This window comes from Ornithorhynchus anatinus, chromosome 9 (genome assembly GCF_004115215.2).
Source record: "Ornithorhynchus anatinus isolate Pmale09 chromosome 9, mOrnAna1.pri.v4, whole genome shotgun sequence".
In the NCBI taxonomy this organism is placed as follows: Eukaryota; Metazoa; Chordata; class Mammalia; order Monotremata; family Ornithorhynchidae; genus Ornithorhynchus; species Ornithorhynchus anatinus.
The window spans coordinates 7,319,394-7,344,164 of NC_041736.1; the positions used below are offsets into that span (position 1 = coordinate 7,319,394).

General features: G+C 47.8%; 1 protein-coding gene across 1 annotated transcript in view; it reads left to right on the plus strand.

Annotated features, from left to right (window-relative positions):
- Window positions 1–2,156: 2,156 nt before the first annotated feature.
- GALNT13 (polypeptide N-acetylgalactosaminyltransferase 13) overlaps window positions 2,157–24,771 on the plus strand; it is a 301,009-nt gene continuing 278,394 nt past the window's right edge. Inside the window, exon 1 of the mRNA XM_001511774.4 lies at window positions 2,157–2,370. The gene's annotated coding sequence lies outside the window, so the exon portion shown is untranslated. The remainder of the gene's footprint in view (window positions 2,371–24,771) is intronic.

Consider the following 24,771-nt stretch of genomic DNA (forward strand, 5'->3'; position numbering starts at 1 on the left):
AGGAATCCCTGCTCGTGCCACCCGGTCTGGGCTTGCTGGGCAGGGGCCGCGAAAAGGGTGCCAGGCTTGGGAGGTCCACCCCCCCCCCCCCACGATTCTGGGCCCCGGACATTCTTTCAATTGCATTTATTCATTCACCCATTCAGTCGTATTTATTGAGCGCTTACTATGTGCCGAGCACCGCACAGAGCGCTAGGAAAGTACAGTTCAGCAATCACGGCGGGCACCGAGCGCTTACGGTGCGCAGAGCGCTGTACTAAGCGCTTGGAAAGTACAGTTCAGCAATCACACCGGGCACCGAGCGCTTACGGTGCGCAGAGCGCTGTACTAAGCGCTGGGAAAGTACAGTACGGCAAATAGAGAGAGACGATCCCCGGCCACAACGGGCTCACCGCCCGCTCCGTTGCCCACCCGCAGATCTGCGACCCTCAGCCGGGATCAGGATCCGGGAAGGTCGGAGGAGGGTCCGGAGAGGTCCAGGAAGCAGCGTGGCTCAGCGGAAAGAGCCCGGGCCTTAGGAGTCGGAGGTCATGGGTTCTAATCCCGGCTCAGCCACCCGTCAGCTGGGTGACCGTGGGCAAGTCGCTTCACTTCTCGGTGCCTCGGTTCCCTCATCTGTAAAATGGGGATTAAGACCGTGAGCCTCCCGTGGGGCAACCTGATTAGCCTGTATCTACCCCAGGGCTTAGTACAGTGCCCGGCACGCAGTAAGCGCAGCGTGGCTCAGTGGAAAGGGCACGGACTTTGGAGTCAGGGCTCATGAGTTCGAATCCCAGCTCGGCCACTTGTCGGCTGTGTGACTGTGGGCAGGTCACTTCACTTCTCTGGGCCTCAGTTCCCTCATCTGTAAAATGGGGATTAAGACCGTGAGCCCCACGTGGGACAACCCGATTCCCCTACGTCTACCCCAGCGCTTAGAACAGTGCTCGGCACATAGTAAGCGCTTAACAAATACCAACATTATTAACAAATACCAACATGGGGAAGGTCCGAGCAGGTCCGGGGAGTGTCCGGGAAGGTCCGGGAGGGTCCGGGGAGATCCGGGGAGAGTCCGGAGAGGTCCGGGGAGGGTCCGGGGAGGTCCGAGGAGGTCCAGGGAGGCGGGCATGGGCAAGTATCTGGGGTCTTGTGCGGGTGGCCCGGCTCCTCTGCCGCCGCGGGCGCGGTCGGGGGGCTTGGGGGTGGGGAAGGGGTCCGGGGCCCGGGTGGGAAGAGAGCGGCCGCTGCGCCCGGCCCCGCCCGGGGAGAGATGGAGGGGACGGATGGAGGGAAGGAGGGATGGAGGGAGGAAGGGAGGGGAGGGAAGGAGGTTTGGAGGGACGGAGGGAGAGAGGGGAGGGGAGGGGAGGGGCGGGGAGGAGCGGCGTGGGGAGGAGGGAGATGGTTACGTAAACGATGCCAGCCCAGTGAGGAGCCTCCAGGCTGCCGCTCCGGGAGGAGAAGGACCAGCCCCCGCACCCGGACCCGGACCCGCACCGCCAGGAGGAGGAGGAGGAGGAGGAGGAGGAGGAGGACAGCCAAGTGTCAGGGCGGCTGGGGCTTGGGCCGGCCCCTCCCCGGAGCGGACGATGTGCTAGCCGTGCGGCTGGCCGCCCTGCCCCGGCCCCCCCCGGCCCCCCGGCCCCCCGGCCCCCCGAGGCGCTGCCCTCCCGGGCTGCGCGATGCCACAACGCCTCCCGGGCGGGCGGAGGCCGGAGCGGGCCACCCCTTCCTCCCCGGGGCAACGGTGAAGGAGGACGGCGCCCGGGAGCGCACCGGAGCCCGCCACAGCGCGGGGGGAGCCCGGAGGAGCCTAGTAGAGGGCAGGGGGTCGTAGCGGAGCTCGGGGGAGGGCAGAGGAGGGTAGTGGGGCGCGGGAGAGCGCAGGGGAGCCCAGTAAAGTGCCGGGGAGCGCAGAGGAGCTCAGCAGAGCTCACAGGAGAGCAGGAGAGCGCAGGAGAGCGCAGGAGAGCTCAGGAGAGCTCAGAGGAGCTCAGGGGAGCTCAGGGGAGCTCAGAGGAGCTCAGAGGAGCGCACGGGAGCTCAGGACCAGCAGAGCAAGAGAGCGCGGGAGAACTCAGAGGAGCGCACGGCAGCTCAGGAGAGCGCACGGGAGCTCGGGAGAGCTCGGAGGAGAGCAGAGGAGCTCAGGGGAGTTCAGAGGAGCTCGGGGGAGCTCAGAGGAGAGCAGGAGAGCGCAGAGGAGAGCTCCCAGGAGAGCACAGAGCTCGGAGGAGCGCACAGGAGCGCCTAGGAGCTCAGGGAAGCTCGGGGGAGAGCGGAGGACCTCAGAGGAGCGCGGGAGAGCGCAGTAGGGTGCAGGGGAGCACGGGAGGGCGCAGAGGAGCTGAGAGGAGCTGAGAGGAGCGCAGAGCCGGAGCGACCTCCCAGGTGAGCCAGCCCTACTCTGCCTACTTTGCATTGCAGGGCGGTTCGGTGGCGGTGGCTTCCTCGCTTCTCCTTGGGCGGGGGGCAGCCGGGTCAGCAGGGCTCCGCACGGGGCGCCGGGACGCCCCGGACACCACGCCGTCTGCGGGGGAGAGGAAGGGGCGGCCGCCAACCCAAGGGGAGACCAACTTTCTGCCCCTCCCCTTCTGCCCTCCTCCTCCTCCTCCTCCTCCTCCTCCTCCTCCTCCTCTTCCTCCTTTTCCTCCTTCTCCTTTTGGTCCTTCTCCTCCTTTTCCTCTTCCTCCTCCTCCTCGTCTTCTGCCTCGTCTTCCTCCTCCTTCTCCTCCTCCTCCTTTTCCTCTTCCTCCTCCTCCTCCTCTTCTTCTTCCTCCTCCTCCTCTTCCTCCTTTTACTCCTTCTCCTTTTGGTCCTTCTCCTTTTCCTCTTCCTCCTCCTCCTCCTTTTCCTTCTCCTCTTCCTCCTCCTCCTCCTTTTCCTCCTCCTCCTCCTCCTCCTCCTCCTCCTCCTCCTCCTTTTACTCCTTCTCCTTTTGGTCCTTCTCCTCCTCTTCCTCCTCCTCCTCCTCCTCCTCCTATTCCTCCTCTTCTCGTCTTCCTCCTCCTCCTGTTCCTCCTCCTCCTCCTGTTCCTCCTCCTCCTCTTCCTCCTCTTCCTCCTTCTCTTCCTCTTCCTCCTCCGCCTCCTCCTCCTCCCGGGTCCTGGCAGGGTGCGGGTTGGACGGTGCGTGAAACTGGGGGCGGCTGCCTGGGGCAGCCGCCGGCTACACGCTCTAGTGGCTGATGATAATAACGATGATAACAATAAAAGTGGTATTTGTGAAGTGCTTACTAGGTGCCGGGCGCTGTACTAAACGCTGGGATGTATACCAGCAAATCGGGTTGGACACAGGCCGTTCCCCGTGGGGCCCGCGCTCTCGATCCCCACTTTACAGATGAGGTCACTGAGGCCCAGAGAAGTGAAGCGACTTGCCCGAGGGCACCCAGCAGCCAGGTGGCGGAGCCGGGAAGCCGAGTGGCAGAGCACGGGCCGGGGAGTCGGAAGGGCTGGCTTCCGATCCCGGCCCCTCCGCTTCTCTGCTCTGTGGCCTTGGGGAAGTCACTTCATTTCTCTGTGCCTCAGTTCCCTCATCTGTAAAATGGGGGTGGAGACCGTGAGCACCAAGCGGGACAGGGACTGGGTCCGAAACGATTTGCTTATAGCCACCCCAGCGCTTAGTCCAGTGCCTGGCACGTGGTAAGGGCTTAAAGAATACCACCGTTATTATTATTATAATCATTATCTCCCGCCGCCGTCGAGGGGGAGGGGGAGGCGTGGGAACGAGGACCCCCTCACTGATGCTTCCGACCCATGCCGGGGGTCCCCCAGGCTGGGGACGGGGATGCCCGGTAAGGAATGAGAACGATAAATGACGATGGCATTTGTTAAGCGCTTACTGTGGGCAAAGCACTGTTCTAAGCGCTGGGGAGGATAGAGGGTGATCAGGTTGTCCCAGGTGGGGCTCACGGTCTTAATGCCCGTTTTACAGACGAGGTCACCGAGCGTTCGGAGAAGTGAAGTGACTTGCCCCCGAATCACACCGCCGACAAGGGGCGGAGTCGGGATCTGAACCCATGGCCTCCGACTCCCCGGCCCGGGCTCTTTCCACTGAGCCACACTGCTTCTCTCCCCCAGAGGTGGTCCCCGGGGATCCCCAGCCCCGTGCCTCGGGGGCCAGGGATGGGATGGGGGGGGGGCGACCTCCCCAAGGCTGGGAAGAAGCCAAGGGACTTCGGCCTCCCTGGGTGACCCCCCGGCTCCGGGAGGAAGCCCCCCCCCCACCCTTGGGGTCACCCCCGGACGGACTCGGGGCCGGGCACGCCCGGGAGATGGAGAGGGACGGCGCCCAGGGAACCGGGGTCGAGCCGCCCCGGCCCCCTGTGCCAGCAGGGACGGGAAGGAGACCGGGCCGGGCTCGGGTCTGCAGGCCTGGGCGACGGTCCGATGGGCGGGCGCGCCCAAGGGCATCGCCAGCGGGCCGCTGGCAAGAGCAGGGCAGCGGATCCGGCCCGTGGTGCCCTTGCTGCGGCTCATCCGTCTGCACGTGTGTGTGTGTGAGTCTTTGTGCGTGTGTGGGTGCCCTGTCTCCAAAATCTGCCACTTGGTGGGATGCCCTCTCCCCGTGAAGGTGACCCCGAGAGACTTCTCCCCCCGTCCATGGCCTCTGCTTTCCCCCCCAAACCCCAGGACCCGGGATGCTCTGCGGGATGAGGGTCCTAACAGCTGGAGCGCCTGGACCGTCCACCTTCTCGTCCCTCACGCTGCCTTTTATTCTCACCCCCTTGCAAGTGGGTTGTTACACGAAGGGGAGATGCTGAGGAAGAAGAGAATGGTGGGCTCCTCTCCCTCGGATGCACTCCGGGAGAGGGGGACGGGGTATCTCGAGGGAATCTGGCGGGGGGGACTGTAGCTCTCCAATCCCAAAGGAAGTTAGGCCGACTATCCCGCTCAGGGTAGACCGACTGCCTCAGCTATTTTCCAGGTGAAAACCTTGTTTTCCCTTCATGAAGATGCACGTATTCAGCATCAGACTGTCGAGAGGTGGAAACGGGTGGAGAGATATCAGAGGCAGGGGAGAGGTTCAGGCATCTGTGTCCCCAAGGGCTCTCGTTCCTGTCTGCTTCCCTGCGGTGCTCGTTCTAAAAGTGTAGAAGGGGGAACTCGGGATCCTGCCTCCCAGAGCCCGTGGAAATGTAATACTGAACAGGTGCCAGCTGTCTGTAGGAATTCAAGATGCTGTGGTATTGCTTTTCGGATGAGATAGGTACGGTTGGAGTTTTGCCTGACGCGCTTACGGAGGCCAGGATTCGGAATTAGAGAGATGATATTCTTTAAAAAAAAAATCATCGTCCACCTCAATTAGTCGCTGGGGGGCAGGTTGATGGAAATGGAGACACTTTCTGAGTAGCCGGCTTGAGCTACACGGGATGGACATTTTTCAGGATCGCAGCGAAACCCGAGCTTCCAAAGGCCTGTTCTCTTGGCTCCTAGGAGGCCGCCCTGCATACGAAGGATTTGCAAGGAGAAAGATAAATTGATGCTGGATTCTCTGACCGTCTTTGAGGAATGGGAGCGGTGGGAGAAAACGCTTCCCCGGCGGAGGGGGAGAACGTGCTAATTACGACGACGAGGGATGTTCGATACCTTACGTAAATGAGAGGCAGCAGCCACCGAGGTCATCCCGCCTCCTTTTGTCGGGGAGTGAAGAAATACTGCCGGTTTGGAATAGATGACCCGGGCAAGAGAAAAATGATTAATGAGATTAAGGGTCTAAGCAAAATTAAATCCCACCCAAGAGGAATAATAAAGGTTCAAAACACTTCCAAATTGCCGCGGTGCTTTAACGAGATGGTCGGTTCACGACCAGATAGTTATTCCTTCCAGTTATTTACCTTAGACGTTGCGTTTTGCGGTGGCGGTCGTTGCTGTGAGTAATAAACAACTGATCGTCGCTTTCGATAGATGACACTTCTGAGAGAGTCGGGCCTATGGAGAGGTCTTCGAACTGCGGATGGACGTTAGAAAACGTGATGTCGCGCCATTCCTCCAAGTGACCTTTTGGTGCCGCAGAGGGAGGTGGAAGGCTAAGCTGGGCAGTGATGCAGTAATGGCATTACTTCTATTCTGAAGTCTTTAGCTAATAATCGGCTTAATGAACAGCTTGATGCACAGCCTCTCCTCCGCCTCCCTCCCTACCCTCCTTAATCCCCACTCTTCCCCATCCAGCGCTGCTCAAGGTGGGGATGCGATGGACTGGAGCTCTTGATCAACTTCACTCACCTTCTCTGAACCCAGTACCCAAACGCATACTCCGACTTGAACAACATGTCTCAGTCGTGCATTCAGACGTGAAGCAGTATGACCTAGAGGATAGATCCTGGGTCTGGGAGTCTGAGGATCTGGGTTCTAATCTCTGCTCTGCCACTTTCCCGTCATGTCCGTTCTCTATACCTCAGTTTCCTCATCTGCAAAATGGGGATTCGTTACTTGTACTCTCTCCTACTTAGGCTGTGAACCCCAGGTGGGCCCCGATTGTCTCGTGTCTACCCCAGCGCTTGGTTCAGTACGTGGCACATAGTAAGTACTTTAACAAATACCGGAATTATTCTTATTAGTATTATTGTTGCTGTGTTTTCTTACACAGGTTTTCCTTAAACCCTCCAATCTCCTGTTTGACCAGCTTGAGACACATACACGCAAACACACACACACACACCCCCCCACATGCACACACTTTGTTGTGATAGCAAAGCCAAGCACCATCAACATTAAGTCCCAGTTATTTCTTTCTAGGGGAGGGCAACTGTTAAGTCAGACAAGAGAAGTGACAGCTCTCTCACATTCAGAATGTAGAACGAGGTAGGGAAGGGACTTGACTTGGAATCGTTTCAATTCTCCCACATCAGATGTGGTCATCTATATTATTCATATTTACTTGAAACAAATACCAGAGAGAATGACCGATCAGGCTGGTATTTTTGATTAAATGCTTTGTGGGAACTCATTAGGGGAACATCTAGAATGCTTAATGGGTGGGCACTCTCGACAAGTAGCTTGCTGAATTTCAAGTAGAAAATTCCGACAAACGGAGAAGAGAGAGAGTTATCTTTGATTTGAAGGTGGTGCTCCTGATGATAATAATAGTAATAATGACTATGGTATGTGTTAATTGCTTACTATGTGCCAAGCACTGTTCTAAGCACTGGGGTAGATACAAGGTTATCAAGTTGTCCCGTGGGGGCTCATGGTCTTAATCCCCCCTTTCCCTCTGCTCCTCCCCCTCTCCCTTCCCCTCAGCGCTGTGCCCATTTGTATACATTTTTATTACCCTATTTATTTTGTTATTGAGGTGTAAATCCCCTTGATTCTATTTATTGCCATTAAGTTGTCTTGTTTATGTCCGTCTCCCCCCCCCCCCCCCCCATTAGACTGGTAGCCCGTCAATGGGCAGGGATTGTCTCTATCTGTTACCGAATTGTACATTCCAAGCCCTTAGTACAGTGCTCTGCACATAGTAAGCGCTCAATAAATACTATTGAATGAATGAATCCCCATTTTACAGATGAGGTAACTGAGGGCACAGAGACGTTAAATGACGTACCCAAAGTCACACAGCTGACAAGTGGAGGAGGCGGGATTGATGATAATATTAATGTTGGTGTTTGTTAAGCCCTTACTATGTGCAGAGCACAGTCTAAGCACTGGGGAAGATACAGGGTCATCGGGTTGTCCCACGTGAGGCTCACAGTTAATCCCCATTTTACAGATGAGGGAACTGGGGCACAGAGAAGCGAAGTGACTCGCCCATAGTCACACAGCTGACGAGTGGCAGAGCCGGGATTCGAACACGTGACCCCCGACTCCCAAGCCCGGGCTCTTTCCACTGAGCCACGCTGCTTCTCCTGATGTGGAGATGTCGTCCAGGAGTGCGGTATCTTTGTAAAAAGCCCAGAAAAAAGCCATGTTAGCCCAGGCAGATGACAGCAGACAGGTACTGCTGTCCCAGGTTGGAATCTGGAGAGCTCGTGGCAACTCTAAGGAGATCTGTTCCGGAATAATAGCTGTCTCCCCCACTAGACTGTAAGCTCACTGTAGGCAGGGAATGTGTCTGCTCTATTTCCGTTTGTACTCTCCCAAGCCCTAATTACGGTGCTCTGCACGCAGTAAGTGCTCAAAAAATACAGCTGATCGATCAGTTGTGCTTCATTCTTCTCCCCCACGGAACGTTAAACTACATCAGCACTCATTGGCAATCATGAAAATTACAAAAGTTCAATTAATAATAATTGCGGTGTCTATTAAGCACAAATAAATTCTATCATTATTCGATTTAATTCAATGCATTAAATCGGTTCAATTATTAAATTAAATTTATATTATTAAATTCCATTATTGTTAATAAAATGTTAATAAAATAAAATGTTTATCTACCCCAGTTTGAAGCTTAGTGCTTGGCAAAAGATAATCAGGTCAGATGCAATCCTTAGTCTACCACAGGCCTCATGATCGGATCAAGCAATCGTTCGTATTTTTTGAGTGCTTGCTGTGGGCAAGCACTGGGGAGAATACAGTATAGCAGAGTGGGTAGACCTGGTGAGCTTACAGTCTAGAGGGGGAGACTGACGTTAATACAAATAAATTACAGATTTATACGTAAATGCTATGAGGATGAGGGAGGGGTGAATAAAGGCAGCAAGAGTCCAAGAGGGAGATGGATGAAACGGAAGGGCTAAATCAGTTGCCTAAGGTCACACAGTACACAGGCATGTGACAGAACTTGGACTAGAATCCAGGTCTCCAGACTCCTCGCTCCATCCTTTTTTCCATTTTGCCAGAGAACTAATAGTTTTGCTTTTTCAAGTGGGAAAAATATTTGGAAGCCAAGTGGGATTTTCAATGATAGAATGAAAAATTTGAATCTCTTAGGAGTCAGCCTCCTAGATTAATCAGGACAAAACTTATATTACAGAGAACTCCCTAATGCAGGAAAAGCAGCTAGTGACTTTCTTTTCCCGGATTAATCATTGTATTGGGCTCCATTTAGGTGAAGAGTCAGACTAATAGCTCAAAGGATTTAATTTTGTGTCCCATATAGTCCGATCTATGTATTTCAAAGGACCTTAGTTTCTACCTTATTACTTCAAGGATAAAGATGGGAAGGAGGGACGTGTACTGTTACACGGCGCTATGAACTTAATTCACGATGACAGATACGAAGTGTATCTTGCTAGTATTCATTGTGCTCGTATCATTTGTTGTTGTTAGAGGTGTTTCATCTCAAATTTTACAGGGCTCAGATTTGAACCCGCACAAAATTGATTTCAGTGACTAAATTTTTGGTTCTCCATTTTGTTTACAATAAGCTTTAATCAGTCAATCGATTGATGGTATTTATGAAGTGCTTACTGCGGACAGAGCGGTGTACTAAATGTTTGAGCGGGTACAGTTCAACAGAGTGGGTAGACACATTCCCTGCACGCTCATGAACTACAGTCTAGACCGTTAGCCTGTTGCGGGCAGGGACTGTCTCTCTTTATTGCTGAATTGAACTTGCTAAGCGCTTAGGACAGTGCTCTGAACACAGCAAGTGCTCAATAAATAAACAGGATTGAAGGAATAGAAGGGGTGACAGACATTAATGTAAATATGTTGTATTCTCTGATTTTCTTTTAAAAAAATAAAGGAATCAAAATAACATACATTCATCATTAGTTGGGGTATATATTTGCCTACAAGAAGTAGTCACTCAGGATCTTTGAAAGAGTCTCACATTAACCTTTGATAAAATACATTTGAATTTCAATGCTGATTCTGCCCTTTATGGTTTCTTTGGAGATTTGTAATATTTACAGTTTTCTCCTGTAGGTATGGCCTTTGGGTGGCCTTAAGCAGCTCTCCATTTGTTGCTACTTTAGTTTAATATACTGAAATCTATTTAAAACAAAAGAGCGGTTCTTTAGGTGGTTTAAAATGTATTTGAGGATAAAATGATGATCTGACACTTGTTCAGCTCCTCTGAGCAATTTAGATCACCCCTGGGAGTGCCCGCTTGGCCTAGTGTAAAAAGCCAGAGTCAGAGGATCTGGGTTCTAATCCTGACTCCACCACTCGTCTGCTCTGTGACCTTGGACAAGTCACTGAACTTCTCTGGGCCTCAGTTAACTCATCTGGAAAATGGGGATTAGGACTGTAAGCCTCGTGTGAGATGGGGACTGTGTCCAACTTGATTTGCTTGTATCCACTCCAGTGCTTAATACAGTGTCTGGCACATAGTAAGCGCATATAACCACCATCATCATCAAGGCACTGAACTTCTCGGTGCCTCAGTTCCCTCATCTGCAAAATAGGGATTCGATACCTGTTCTCCCTCCTACTTAGTCTGTGAGCCCCATGTGGGACCTGATGATCTTGTATCTATCTCAGTGCTTAGTACCGTGCTTGCCTATAGTAAGCGATTAATGAAAAACAGAGTTATTATTATGATCATGAGCAGTTTCACATGGGTGATGCTTCTGAAAAGATACTGCACAATTCCAACCAGATTCCCTTTTGTCTTCTCCCACTCCCTTTGCTCCACCCTGACTTGATCCCTTGTTCTTCCCCCCCTCCCAGCCCCACAGCGCTTGCGTACGTATCTGTAATGTGTTTATATTAATGTCTGTCTCCCTCCTTCCAGACTGTAAGCTCATTGTGGGCAGGAATGTGTCTGTTTATTGGTAAATTGTACTCTCCCAAGTGCTTAGTACAGTGCTCTGCACAGGGTAAGCGCTCATCATATAAGAAGGAATGAACTGAAACTCTTGAGATCCCTGCGATTTGTCCCGCGGTATAAAGACAAGCAAGGGAAGCCTCACTGAGTATTTAGGAAATCCACCCACTCTTCAGTGGGGGAATCTAGCATTTACATTTTTCTTTTTGCCCTTTCTGTTTCCTTCAAATCTTCCTGTGGAATTATCCCGTACTTGCCTAAGTGTTAAGTACAGTGCTCTGCACTCGTAAATGTTCAATAAATAGCACTACTTGGCTGGAATCTTCCTTACCTCTTTCTGGCTCCCTCTTACATCTGTTGCTTGGTTGTCATTTGCCTCCTTTCCCTTGCCTTTTTTCTCTTTCCCTTTCCCTTCTTCCCACTGCATAGCCATGGAGCCTAGTAAGATGTAGCCAGTGCCTTTAGGGCTGCATAAAGTATCCCAGAAGTATTGACCATGTGACCCTACACACTTTAGGGATGGTTAAAGGTGCTGGAGGTTGGAATCCCATCCCTTCATTACCAACAATATGTATCGTGTCCACTAAACAAAGCCTTATTGAAGGCACATCCTTCCTTCCTTCCTTCCTTCCTTCCTTCCTTCCTTCCTTCCTTCCTTCCTTCCTTCCTTCCTTCCTTCCTTCCTTCCTTCCTTCCTTCCTTCCTTCCTTCCTTCCTTCCTTCCTTCCTTCCTTCCTTCCTTCCTTCCTTCCTTCCTATTTATTGAGCACTTACTGTGTGTAGAGAACTGTACTAAGTGCTTGGAAAGTACAATTTGCAGGCCTTCCCTGACTAGCCTCTCATTTTCTCTTCTCCTCTCCCTTCTGTGTCACCCTCGCACTAGGTTTTGCACCCTTTATTCACCTCTCTCTTACCCTCACATTTCAGTAGTTTATATTTATGTCTGTCTCCCCCTCTAGACTGTAAGCTCGTTTTGAGTAAAGACCGTGTCAACCACCTCTGTTGTACCACACTCTCTCAAGTGCTTAGTACAGTGCTCGGCACACAGTAAGTGCTCAGTAAATCTGATTAGTTGATTGACCTAATTCTGTACTGGAAACTTGGGGGAGATGAAGAAGCTACTGAATGCCGAGCTTTCCACTAAGTTTTGGAGGAGAAACCCAGGTGACTTGTGTGCAGAGCACTGGAGTAGACTCTCAGAGAGGAAACTGAAGCCCCTTGAGGTTACTATTTAGTGCTCAGTAACGTTCATCTCGGGGACGTGAGCTGAGAGACTAATGGAGGGAAAAATTCATATCTCCTTCAGTGAGAAGGGAAGTCAGTTTGGAGGGAGTGGGAGAGACAGAGAAGGAGAACATCCCTTTGTTCATCTGGGACATGCATCCAGAGGTTAGGGGACTGTCTCTCCTTCGATTGTGAAAGAGTCAGGATCACTGTGGGCAGGAATATGTCTGTCGTTATATTGTGCTGTCCCAAGCACTTAGTGCAGTGCTTTGGACACAGTAAGCGCTCAAAAAATGTGATTGAATGAATCAATCGTTCAAAATATGCGCTCAAAAAATGTGATTGAATGAATCAATCGTTCAAAATATGCGCTCAAAAAATGTGATTGAATGAATTTCCTTGCCCTGTTGTACTCTCCCAAGCACTTAGTATAGTGCTGTGCTCAGAGTAAGCACTCAGTAAATCAATCGTGGTATTGGGGTGCTTACTGTGGGCAGACCATTTGATTGATTATAAATGTAGACTCGGAAACTCTTGAACTCACTGCTTCTTAGATTCGGATCCTGTGATCAGCCAACACCCTCAAATGTATTAGATGGTGCTGGGTGAATTGGAAGGATGCCGGCCACAAACGGCCTAGTTTGACCTCTTCAGTTAGGCTTCCTTCAGGAAACATTAGCCATTAAACTCAATAGCAGCCCTAAAGGCCTATCATCGCTGTCACCGGGACCTTGGAATCACAAATTTATTCCTTTTTTTCCTCGATCCTAATACCTCTCCTGCCGTGAAAATTTAAGGGAGGAGGAGAACGGCTACAAATATTTTCATGGGGGTAGAGGAAAAAGAGCTGATGCATCTCATTATGAGTTATTGGGCTGTAAGCTGTAGAGAACGGGAAATAATTGGATGTTCCAACGCAGAGTGACTAAATATACAACACTGTAGGACGTCCAAGAAGTAGGATGCTCGTGGTGATTAATGAAAACGCCCCTGATTCCAAGACTTCTGCTGAGAACAAAGGCAGGTCCCACACTCTTGTTAGCTGGGCACAGGTTTAGTTTCTTCTCCTAAATCTGGGTTGTGTGGGGTTGAAGCCGAAATGAAGATCTCTCTTGTTTCTGGGGGGCCGCTGGGCTTGAATCGGGTTTTGAGGACCATGGAGATGGTGTGTTCTAAAGGAGAATCTCAGGTTGTACCCGGAGGACCATCTGAGGAAGTGAGATCCTTGCAAGTAGGGAGTGGGTCTGATTTAATCGTCTGGTGTCTTCTCCCAGTGCTTAGCCCACAGTAAGTGTTTTCTAAATATTATTATTAAAAATAGAGAGGCTTTTCAAAGGGCACACCCAGAGCAGCTGTCTTCTGATCCACCTCTTTGCTCATCAAAGCCTTATGAAAAATCCCATTTCTTCAAAGAGCCCTTCCCTGACTAAGCCCTCTTTTTCCCTACAGCCTCTCACTTCTACATCATCCTTGCGCTTGGATTTGTATACTTTATTCACTCTACCTTCAGGCCTCCAGGACTTGTGTACGTATTCGTGATTTATTTTAAAGTCTGCCTCCCCCTCTAGACTTTAAGCTCACTGTGGGTAGGGAACATGTCTACCAAATCTGTTATATTCAAGTGCTTAGGACAAGTGCTCTGCAGAGAGTAAGGACTCGATAAATACGATTCATTCACTTGAATTTCTATGGCATTTTGATGAATGCTGTTAATGAATGCTGTTGCGACTGTACAGTTATCTACCCCAGCACTCAACACAGAGCTTGGCACCTAGTCGGCACTCCACAAATGCCACGATTATTATTATTGTTATTATGACCCAGAAACAAAGAAGTAGGGAATAAAAGCAGATGGGCCTAGTGGTCCTCCTTTGGCAAGTCTCCATTAGTTTGACTGGAATCCCTTAATGGCAAGATTGGCCTTGGGTACAAATCCAGGTGGTTAAGGTACAAGTCCACCCCTTGAAATGGGATAGGAAGGGGTCTAAAGGTGAATCCTTGCCCTGAATATCTACTCCCTGGGACTCACTCTCCCAAGCACTTACTATGGTGTTCTGCACACAGTAAGCACTCAAAAGATACCTTTGTTTAATTGTCTTCCCCCATTGTCTTGTCTTATTCTGTGGTGCCATCTAGTAAACACTAAATGAAAACCATTGACTGGTTGATCTGGGGCAAAGGGCTCTCTGGATCATCATCCTTGAAGGGATTAAAGAGTGTGTCTTTTTACTCTTTTGTCCTCTACCAAATGCTTAGTACTGGACTCAGCGCTCAGTAAATGCCATTTAAACTTTGAGCCCCAAATCGGGTAGGGACTGTGTCCAACCTGATTGTTTTTTGTCTACCACAATACAGTGCTTGGGATATAGTAAATGCTTATCCAATGCCATAATAATGATAATATGTTGGGTGTGCTAACCCCAACTAGAATGACTGATTGTCCTCATCGCCTCTTTGGCACTGGGTTTTAATCCTGCCATTTAGATCTTTATGTATGTCTGGCAGCCTGGCCTGGAAAGTCTGAGCTTTATGGACATAATACCGAATCAGAATTGAGCATTTTCTCTCACCCTACTCCTGGCCTTCTGGTTAGGCAAGATGACCCAGGAGACTTTTTATTTGTCATAGTCCTAAGAGACACAGGTTTTGTTTTCAGAACAGGTTGTTTTTAAATCCATTTTAAATGTCGAGGAGATAGTCTATTTTAGAAAAAAAAATCAAGAACAAATAATTAGAAATAGCACAGTGCCATTTATTTATCTTATTTAGAATTATTTGAATTCTAATTTTCTTTTCTTCTTATATGTGAAAAAATTCTGTTTGGTGCACTGATGACTTGTCAGTTCCTTCACAATAATTTGTGTAGATGATAATTATACATAAATTAATAAACTGCTGGGGAGAATCTAATGATGTTTCATGCTGTTTGTGATTTATTCCTAGGTTATTTGCAGACTGTTGAGTTGTACTGAGAGTGATTTTGGTGCAATCTAAAATACCTCAACTCACAAAAGGATCCATGTGCATTAAAAAAAAAAGTTTTCCAATTCCATAATTATATGAAAGAACTTTCTGAAGTTAAGTTGTTTTAAATGACAGCTAGCTCTGCAACACTAAATGCTTATCAAAGTTGGGTGGAGATTTCAAAGGCTAGCGTCCTGTTTCAACAAGACTGTTACTTCAGAAGGGAATGTTTTCAGCTATTGTAAATGCCTTGACAGGTAGAAAAATGATAATTGTATTTTAAGCACTTACTCTGTTCCAAGCCCTTTGGGGCCCCCTCTATTATTCCAGGTTGCCCCCTCTATTATTCCAGGCTTAGTGGCAAGAACACTGGCTTGGGAGTCAGGTTGTGGGTTCCAATCGCGAATGTGCCGATTGTCAGCTATGCGACGTCAGGAAAGTCACTTAACTTCTCTGTGCCTCCGTTACCTCATCTGTGAAATGGGGATTGAGACAGTCAGCCCCTCGTGGGACAACCTGATTAACTTGTATCTACTCCAGTGCTTAGAACAGTGCTTAGCACATAGTAAGTGCTTAACAAATACCATTATTATTATTATTATTATTATTATTACCTTCTCTGGACTTGAGCTTCCTCAATTGTAAAATGAGAATTAGTCCTCTGGATCAATCAGTCAGTCACTGGTATTTATTGAGTGCAGAGTCTTGTACTAAACACTGGAGAGAGGACAAAAGTCTAAGTAGTATTGTGGAACTTAAGTAAAAATGAAAAAAAAAACCAATAGTGCTTACCATTGTCAAGCACTGTTGTTGTTTTTCGTTGTTGGTTTGTTTTCTTAGCGGTACTTGCCATGCACTTACTGTGCACCAGGCCCTGTACTAATCTCTGGGGTAAAAACAAGCTAATCGGGTTGGATCCAGTCCCTATTCTTCATGGGGCTCACGGTCTTAATCCCTATTATACAGATGAGGTAACTGAGGCACAGAGACATTAAGTGACTTGCCTAATGTCACACAACAGACAAGTCGTGGAGCCAAGATTAGAACCCAGGTCCTCTGACCCCGAGGACCAGGCTTTTTCCACTAGGTCACACTGCTTCTCTAAGTGCTGTTCTAAACCCTGAGGTAGATACATGGTCTGTGTCCCATATGGGACTCACAATAGGAGGGAAGACAGGCATTAAATCCTCTCTTTACAGGTAAAGAAACTCAGGCACAGAGAAATTAAGTGACTTCCCAAGATCACACAACAGGCAGGTGGCAGAGCTGATGTTAGAACCCAGGTCCTCTGACCGTGCTTTCCGCTAGGCCACTCTGCTTCACCAGATCACAGGAATAATGTGTTCCAAGTCAAGACGAGCCCAGGTCTGGACCCTGCCGACAGCAGCGTTTGAATCCAGACCATCGTGGGGGGGAATCAACCATCATCAGTGGCCCCGTAGTCAAACACAAAGGAAATTTATATACACATATGGGCTGAATAGAGGCGGAGGAATGTCTCACTGCTCTTATGGTTTATGTCCCCTGTTGACGGATCAAAAAGCATGTGAGGTTTTTAATGGAGGCATCAATTTGTTGACCTGTGACCCGCCCTCCCTCCCAGATGGTTTCATGCCGCACCTTGGCCAAGTCAGCCATTTCTCATCTTGTATTTGTGTTGCTTCTTTTCAGAACCTTCCCCTCTCTTGTTTCTCTTGAATTCTGTTTATTGATGGCAGCTTCTTCAGTTTATTAAAGTAGCTCTGGAATAATAATAATGATAAGATGATGGTATTTGTTAAGCCCTTATTATGTGCCAGGCGCCGTACTAAGCTCTGAGGTGGATAAAAAATCGGGTTGGACATAGTCCCTGTACCCCATTTTCAGATGAGGTAACTGAGGCCCAGAGAAGTGAAGTGACTTGTCCAAGGTCACAGAGCTGACAAGTGGTGGAGCTGGGATTAGAACCCAGGTTCTTCTGACTCCCAAGCCTGTGCTCTGTCCACCAAGTCATGCTTCTAATTGTAGTTTTCAAGATTCCAGCTGTGCACCCCCCTTTTTTTAAAAAAAATGGCACAAGTTTCTACTATGGTCTAGGCAGTACTAAGGGCTGAGTAGATACAAGATAATCCTGGTGGGCCCAGTCCATGTCCCTCATGGGGCTCACACCTTAAGGTGCCATCTGCGACCTGAGAATCTTCCTCCCCTAACCCCTCATCAATCAAGCAGTCCTATTTATTGAGTGTCTACTGTGTACAGAGCAGTGTAGCAAGCACTTGGAAGAGTGCAACATCCTAGTGGTGTAGGCATGTTCCCTGCGCACAGACTCATTCAGTAAAATACGAAATGATATTGTCTGGCTCACCGGGTCAACTGCGATTACAAGCGTTATACGGAGCAGCCTATATTTTCCTGACTCGTTGATGAGACTAGCATGTGGGACAAAATCAAAAACCGTATCAAAGTCAAGATACATTACCTTCATCGCTCCCTCCCATATACAAAAACTGTCACCATGTCATAGAAGGAAATTAGATTGATCTGAAGTGATTTACTCTTCACAAAGTCACATTGGTTGTCTGGGCTCTTTGTGGGGTTTGAAAATCAATTGTTTTTTGATTTAGTTCTTTGTCTTAGGAATCAAAATAAAGCAGATCGGTCTGTATTTTTAATGTTGCCTGATTTTTCTTTTTCCTTTCTGAAACATGTGTTTGCATTTTCTCTCCACCAGCTTTGTGGAACCTGACTTTCTGGGTAAGATGGTAGATGCAAACAGCTCTGTCTGGTGCCAGCCAATTCCTTGAATCTTAGAAGCTTTGATTGCAGGACCTGCTGATTTGAGCACATCCAGATTTCTTTTAAAGCTATTTTTAACCAGCTCTTTTCTTATTCCCTATAAGACATCTGGGGTTGTCAGTGGTCCCTCTTATTTGAAGAAGATGCCAGTGACGGTGGAATTCCCTTACGGGTGTGTGTGGCCGAAAAGGCCGATATGGTACCCTCAATCTCGACCGCAATGGGGACACAGAAAGACTCCCTTTTGTCCTGCCCTTGTGTTTTACGTTTGTTGTGCTTGGTGCTGTTTTCTCTTCTGCCTCCTCATCTCTCAATCTTTCTTTTTTTAATGGCATTTGTTAAGTGCTTACTATATGCCAGGCACTTTACTAAGCACCGGGGTAGATACAAGCTAATTGGGTTGGACCCCGTCCAACTTTCACATGGGGTTTACATTATCAATCCCCATTTTACAGGCGAGGTAACTAAAGCCCAGAGAAGTTAAGCGACTTAGCCAAGCTCCCACGGTTGAGAAGTAGCAGAACCAGGCACGGAGAAGTGAAGTGACTTGTCCAAGGTCACAAAGCAGACGAGTGACGGAGCCAGAATTAGGACCCAGGTCCTTCTGGCTCCCAGGCCCGCACTCTATTCGCTAAGTTATGAAGCTTCTGCTCAACGAGACCTGAAATTTACCTGGAGATTTCTGCACATGAAATAGAAATCGAATCAAATAGATCATCAGTACTTGCTCAAGTACTGCATATCATCAAACCGGAAAGGGTGAGTTGGCATCCATTTTGTGTTAACTGAAGCCTGTGGAGATCAGCTAGGGAAGGACTTTCTGATGAATAACAGTGGAGGGGGGACTCCTGTCAGCTGTTGATTCAAGGAGAGGGGAGGATTAACTAAAGCCGAAATCTTGATTGCCACCAGAAATGAATCATTATCCAATATCACCCAAATTTTATTTTCAGAAACTCCATTTATAGTCCTTTGTGATCTTGGGATCTTCACGATCTGCACTTGCCACTGGCCAAATGAGTCATTTAGACATAAATTTAGAAGATACACATACTCCCGTTTTGGACTAGTTACATGACTTCTGAGCTCAGCTCTCCCTCTACTCCCTGACTTTGCTGATCTCCTACTACAACTCTGTCGGCACACTTTCCTTCTCCAATGCCAACCTACTGCTTCCCCGATCTCATCTGTGCCGCTGCCGTCCACTTGCCCACGTCCTCCCTCTGGCCTGGAACTCCCTAACGCTTTCATATATGACATCTTCGAAGCCCTGCTAAACTCACATCTTCTCCAAGAGACCTTCCCCGCCTAACTCATCATTTCCCTCAATTCACCTTCTCCTCTGAGTCACCTATGCTCTTGGGTCTGCATCCCTTAAGTACTTTGAGACTCACTCTCAAAAAAAAAAAATCAGGCAACATTAAAAATACAGACCGATCTGCTTTATTTTGATTCCTAAGACAAAGAACTAAATCAAAAATCACCCACTAGATTTACGTACATATCTGTAAATACTCTGCATTTCTCCTTCTGTAATTTATTTTAATGTCTGTCTCCCCCTCTAGACTGTGAAATTCTGTTTAAAAAAACTATAGGCACTGCACTGTACTAAGTGCTGGGATAGATACAGGCTAATCAGGATGGACACAGTACCTGTCCCACATGGGGCTCACAGTGTTAATCCCCATTTTACAGATGAGGGAATTGAGGCCCTGAGAAATCAAGTGACTTGCCCAAGGTCACTCAGCTGACAAGTGGCAAAGGCAGAATTAGAACCCAGGTTTTCGGACTCTCAGGCCCGGGCATTTTCTACTGGGCCACACTGCTCCTATGGACAGGGATCGTGTCTACCAACTCTACTGTGCTGTACTCAGGAGGCAGCATAGCCTAGTGGATAAAGCACGGGTCTGAGCGCCAGAGGACATGGGTTCTAATTCTGGTCCCACCACTTGCCTGCTGTGTGACCCGGGCAGAGTCATTTAACATCTCTGTGCCTCAGTTTCCTCCACTGCAAAATGCCGATTCCATACCTGTTGTCTCTCCTACTTAGACTGTGAGCCCCATCTGGGACCTGATTATCTAATATCTATCCCAGCGCTTAGTACAGGGCTCTTCACAGAATAAGCATGGAGTAAATGCTATTGATTGATCCCAAATCTATTTTCAGAGGGCTAGTGATATTGTACATTCGGGTGTGCTTCCTTAGCATTTCTAAGATAAGGGCAAGGAAATGAGAATTTTCTCTTTGGCCTCTCCTGACCGAACCCTACAAAGCTTAATTTGGTTATTGTGGTGCAGTTTTATGCTTACTGACAGGGATGTCCAATACTTCCCGTTTTCGCTTAGAACTCGGAAGCTGGATTTAGGGAGTGATTGATGGATTTCGATTGTTCATTGAAGTTGTTTTGGTATTGCTATTCTAATTATGCTTTCGAGCCCCAGAAAGTCTGTTTCAATATTAGATATAAACTGCCTCCATGTTCTGCTGCAAAACATTTGTCTGCGTTGCTACTTAAAATCTGATCTGCCCTTTTGAATGCCACCCTGTGTTTTTAATGTGGGTAGTTTTCATTCTGTTGTGTGATATTTCATTTGGACACAGTTGAATTACACGGCATTACTCATTTGAATAAGATCCATAGAAAAGACCAAAGCGGTGTGTTTGCTGTGTAGGGTAGGTTTCCTCATTTTGCGAATAGAATTGTTCTTTATGGAATCTCTTTGAACTGGCTGAATTACTTTCTCCCTGCCTTTGATGAGCTTCTTGGAAGCTGGGACCTTTTTTTGACTTTAATAAGTAAAATATTTTCTCCTTTTGAATATTTTCCTTACATTTATTAAACTCAATTCACGTATGTGCCTAAAAGGCTGTACGGAGAGATTCCAATAAATACATTAGTTGTGTGACATTGGCCAAGGCAGTTAACTTCTCTGGGCCTCAGTTTTTTGTGTTTTTCCCCCATGTATTTGTGAAGCGCTTTCTATTTGCCCGACACTCTACTAAGCACTGGGGTAGATACAAGATAATCAGATTGGACACAAGGTCTTAATCCCCATTTCGCAGTTGAGGTAATTGAGGCACAGAATTCAAGTGACTCCATCAAGGTTACACAGCAGACAAATGATGGAGCTGGGATTAGAACTCAGGTCCTTCTGACGTCCACTCCCGTCCTCTATCCGCTACACCATACTGCTTCGCCATTCCCTCCTCGGAGTTTTTGAGCCTCATGTGGGATAGGGAGTGTTTCTAATCTATCTGAATCTATCCTAGCATTTATCATAGTGCTTTTGCACATTAGGAATCAATCTGTGGTATTTAGTGAGCACTTACAGTGTGCGGAGCATTGTGCTAAGCACTTGGGTGAATTCTACAGGCTTGGTAGACCATATTTCCTCCTCACAGTGGGCTTTCGGTGAAGGGAAGTATTCAATAAATACGATAGATACTATTTTTAGTAGTGAAATACTAGACTTCTGTTGGAGAATGTTAAAGCTGGTGATGAGGGGTTTTATGGAAGACGTACTGGGGATCCTTTCAAGATTTTTGAGGAGAGAAATTTTGGACCCCTGGGGTGTCTTAGAAATAGTCAAAAGGCTCCTCTTCTCCACACCTTAGTTCATGTTTTGAGCAATATCTTTTCAAGATGGAAGTCAAATCTAGGGATATGGGGCAAAATAAGGGGAGGGAATCTGAAAAACACCCCCATCCCCACCCGCCAAGATTGCACAGATTACACCTAGAACCACCATCACTCAGTTTCATATCTCTGGGACATTAGGGGAATACATTTGGAACCGGTCCTGGATTATTGTTTGTCAAGCATTTTGCAATAGTCAAGTGCCATATACAATCAGTAATTTGTAGTTTTCTTCCACCAGTCGATTGCAGTCACACTGAGTGAATTTGGCAGGAGGTTATAAAGGAACACATTTCTAGTTACATATATCTTGGTATTTCATTGCTATAAGGACAAAGTAAGGAAAACAGATAAAAGTTTAATGAGGGGTTTGGAAGTTCGAGTACAGCGGCGATCGTATGAAGGTCTCTAATCAGATCCTATCCTATTTGCTCAAAAACCTTTTTATGCTCTCTTCAGTACCAGTTTTCATTATTGCTCTGTGTTTAATGCTCATCTCTTGCCCTCAAGAGAAGGAATTATTGGTGTTGACCATTGTTTAGCTGGAAACTTTAAAATGGCAATAACTAAATTACTTCTGACATCTGTGAATACAATTCATAGAGGCATTCTTTATGGATGCTGTTTGTGTAGAAGAGTTCCCTTGAAAGAGTCATAGTGATTTTCTCCATTCTATAATGGCAACACAGACATTTAGGTTTTTTGGGGGGATTGCCTCTGGTCTTATGGGGAATATTTAGTTTAGAGAACCCCAAATGGGTAAATGGTGGTAATTTATTATCCATGCATAATTCAGGTGGGTCACACTGGTGGTTTTATTTTTTTATGGTAATTGTTAAGCGCTTACTATGTGCCAGGCACTGAAGTAAGTGCTGGGCTAGATACAACATAATCAAGTTAGACAAAGTTTCTGTTCCACATTAGGGCTCACAGTCTTATTCCCCATTTCGCAGGTGATATCTGAGGCACAGAGAAGTTAGGTGACTTGCACAAGGTCACATAGCAGACAAGTGGCTGGACCCAACTTAGTATCCAGGTCTTCTGACTCCCAGGCAGGTGCTCTTTCACCTAGGCTATGGTTGATTCATTTCCAAGTCCTTAACACAGTGCTTCGCACACAGTAAGGACTCAATAAATATGATTGATTTATTCCTGGGATAGTCACCCAATTTTCTGGCTCACCTCGTTGGGGAAGACAGAACCTAGACAGATCCTCAACCTTGGGAATTCTGGCCAAGGTTTCCAGTCAACTTGTGCTCCCTTCGTCTCTTCTCTGGAATTGTATCGTACTTTCCCAAGTGCTTAGTAGAATGCTCTGCGCAAAGTAAGTGGGGAATAAATACCAGCAGTGTGGCTCAGTGGAAAGAGCACGGGCTGGGGAGTCAGAGGTCATGGGTTCAAGTCCTGGCTCCACTGCTTCTCAGCTGCGACTTTGGGCAAGTTACTGCACTTCTCTGGGCCTCAGTTACCTCATCTGTAAAATGGGCATTAAGATTGCGAGCCCCACGTGGGACAACCTGATTACCTTGTATCCTCCCCAGCTCTTAGAACAGTGCTTTTCACATAGTAAGTGCTTAACAAATGACATCATTATTATTATTATTATTATTATTACCACTTATTGATGGATTTTGTATGCGATTGGAAGGGAAAGTAACAGCCATCACCTATTTTCCATTGCCTCTTTTCAAAAAGACTAGTCAACGATTTTAAAAACATCCTCACTGAAAAAATCTGATGCTATAGATTAAGGAAAACTAAAACACAACAAAATCTATTTTTCTCTTATGTTATCTCTCCATTTCTTAGTTTAGAGGAATCAATTGAGAGGATATTTATCGAGTGCTTATTGTATGCAGGGTACTATATTAAGTGCTCGTGAAAGTTTGACAGAGTTGCTAGACATGATCCCTCCCCACAAGGAGCTTATGATCTAGAAGGGGGAGATAGAAAATAAAATAAATTGCATTTAGGGGAGATGGCAGAGTGTAAGGTTATGTACGAGAATGCAGTAGGGCTGAGGGTCGGGTATCACGCTTAAAGGGTATAGAGCTGAGTGCAATGCAGAGGGGAGAGCAGGTAGGGGAAATGAAGGTTCAATCAGGGAAGGCCTCGTGGAGGAGATGTGATTTTAGGAAAACTCTGAAAGTGGTGGGAGTGGTGGTCCGTTGGATATAATAATAATGTTGGTATTTGTTAAGCGCTTACTATGTGCCGAGAGCTGTTCTAAGCACTGGGGGAGATACAGGGTAATCAGGTTATCCCACGTGAGGCTCACAGTTAATCCCCATTTACAGATGAGGTAACTGAGGCACAGAGAAGTGAAGTGACTTGCCCACAGTCACACAGCTGACAAGTGTCAGAGCCGGGATTCGAACTCATGAACTCTGACTCCCAAGCCCGTGCTCTTTCCACTTAGCCACGCTGCTTCTCTAAGCATATGAAGCTATATGAAGCTATATGAAGGATATGAAGTGGGAGGGAGATCCAGGCCAGAAGGAGAATGGGCGTAAGAGGTTGGCGGCAAGATTGTTGAGAATGAGGTAGAGAGTAGGTCGCTGTGGGCAAGAAATGTGTCTGTTTATTGTTGTATTGTACTTTCCCAATCACCTCGTCAAGTAAGCGCTCAATAGATATGATTGAATGAATGAATGTGTATAGGTGGGCCTTAGAAGAGTGAAAGGTGTGGGTTGGCTTGTAGTAGGAGATCGACAAGGTAAGTTTGAGGGAAGATCTGGTTTACCTTAAAGCCATGGAAAGGACCTTTCACTATGTGGGGTGTTTACCTTTAAGAGCCTGGTCTCCCTCTGCCTTGACTTCTGTCACTGTAGTCCATGCCTCGAAAGTAGCCTTCGTTTAAGGGATCTGAGTGGGGAAATGTCGTGGGCCTGGAGTCAAGGGAGGTATCTGAGAGGATGTGGGAAATCCGGCCCACCTAATCACACCCTCTCCTGAAAAGAGCGGGAAATCATGACTCCCTCTCTGGCTTCCGGGTAGTGGTCCTGGGCACGGTCGGCTACCAGCCTCCCTCCACGTGTCTGTAGCCTCAACTGGCCAGGCTCCTGGATTAGCCCAGGTGACTATGAGGATGGAGAGATGGTAGTCAGAGAGGAGGTCACCACCATTACTCTCCTCAATATGGATTTCCTCTGATCACTTCGAGGCCTTAAAACGAAGGTGGAAACTCTCACCGCCCCATCCAAATGCCCGTGCAAGTCAGGGACAACACCACCCTGGGTTTCTAGTCCTGCTGGGGTGGTCAATGCATGCTGGCTTTTATATTTTATGTTTTAAGTTTATATTATTTGTTACAGACATTAATTCAAATTATAATGCACTTTAAATCACTAGGTATCATTATTGGTGGTGCTTTTACTATCATTATTTGCTGAGAGATATTTTGAGGTAAAAAGTATTTGCAAGATAAAAATATGTGTTGCGGGATGATGGAGGAAAGCTCCTACTATAAATTCTCCAGGACCTTGGTGGCAGGCCCCCGACTTTGGTTTTCTGTTTCCCCCAAGGGCCTGAGAGGATG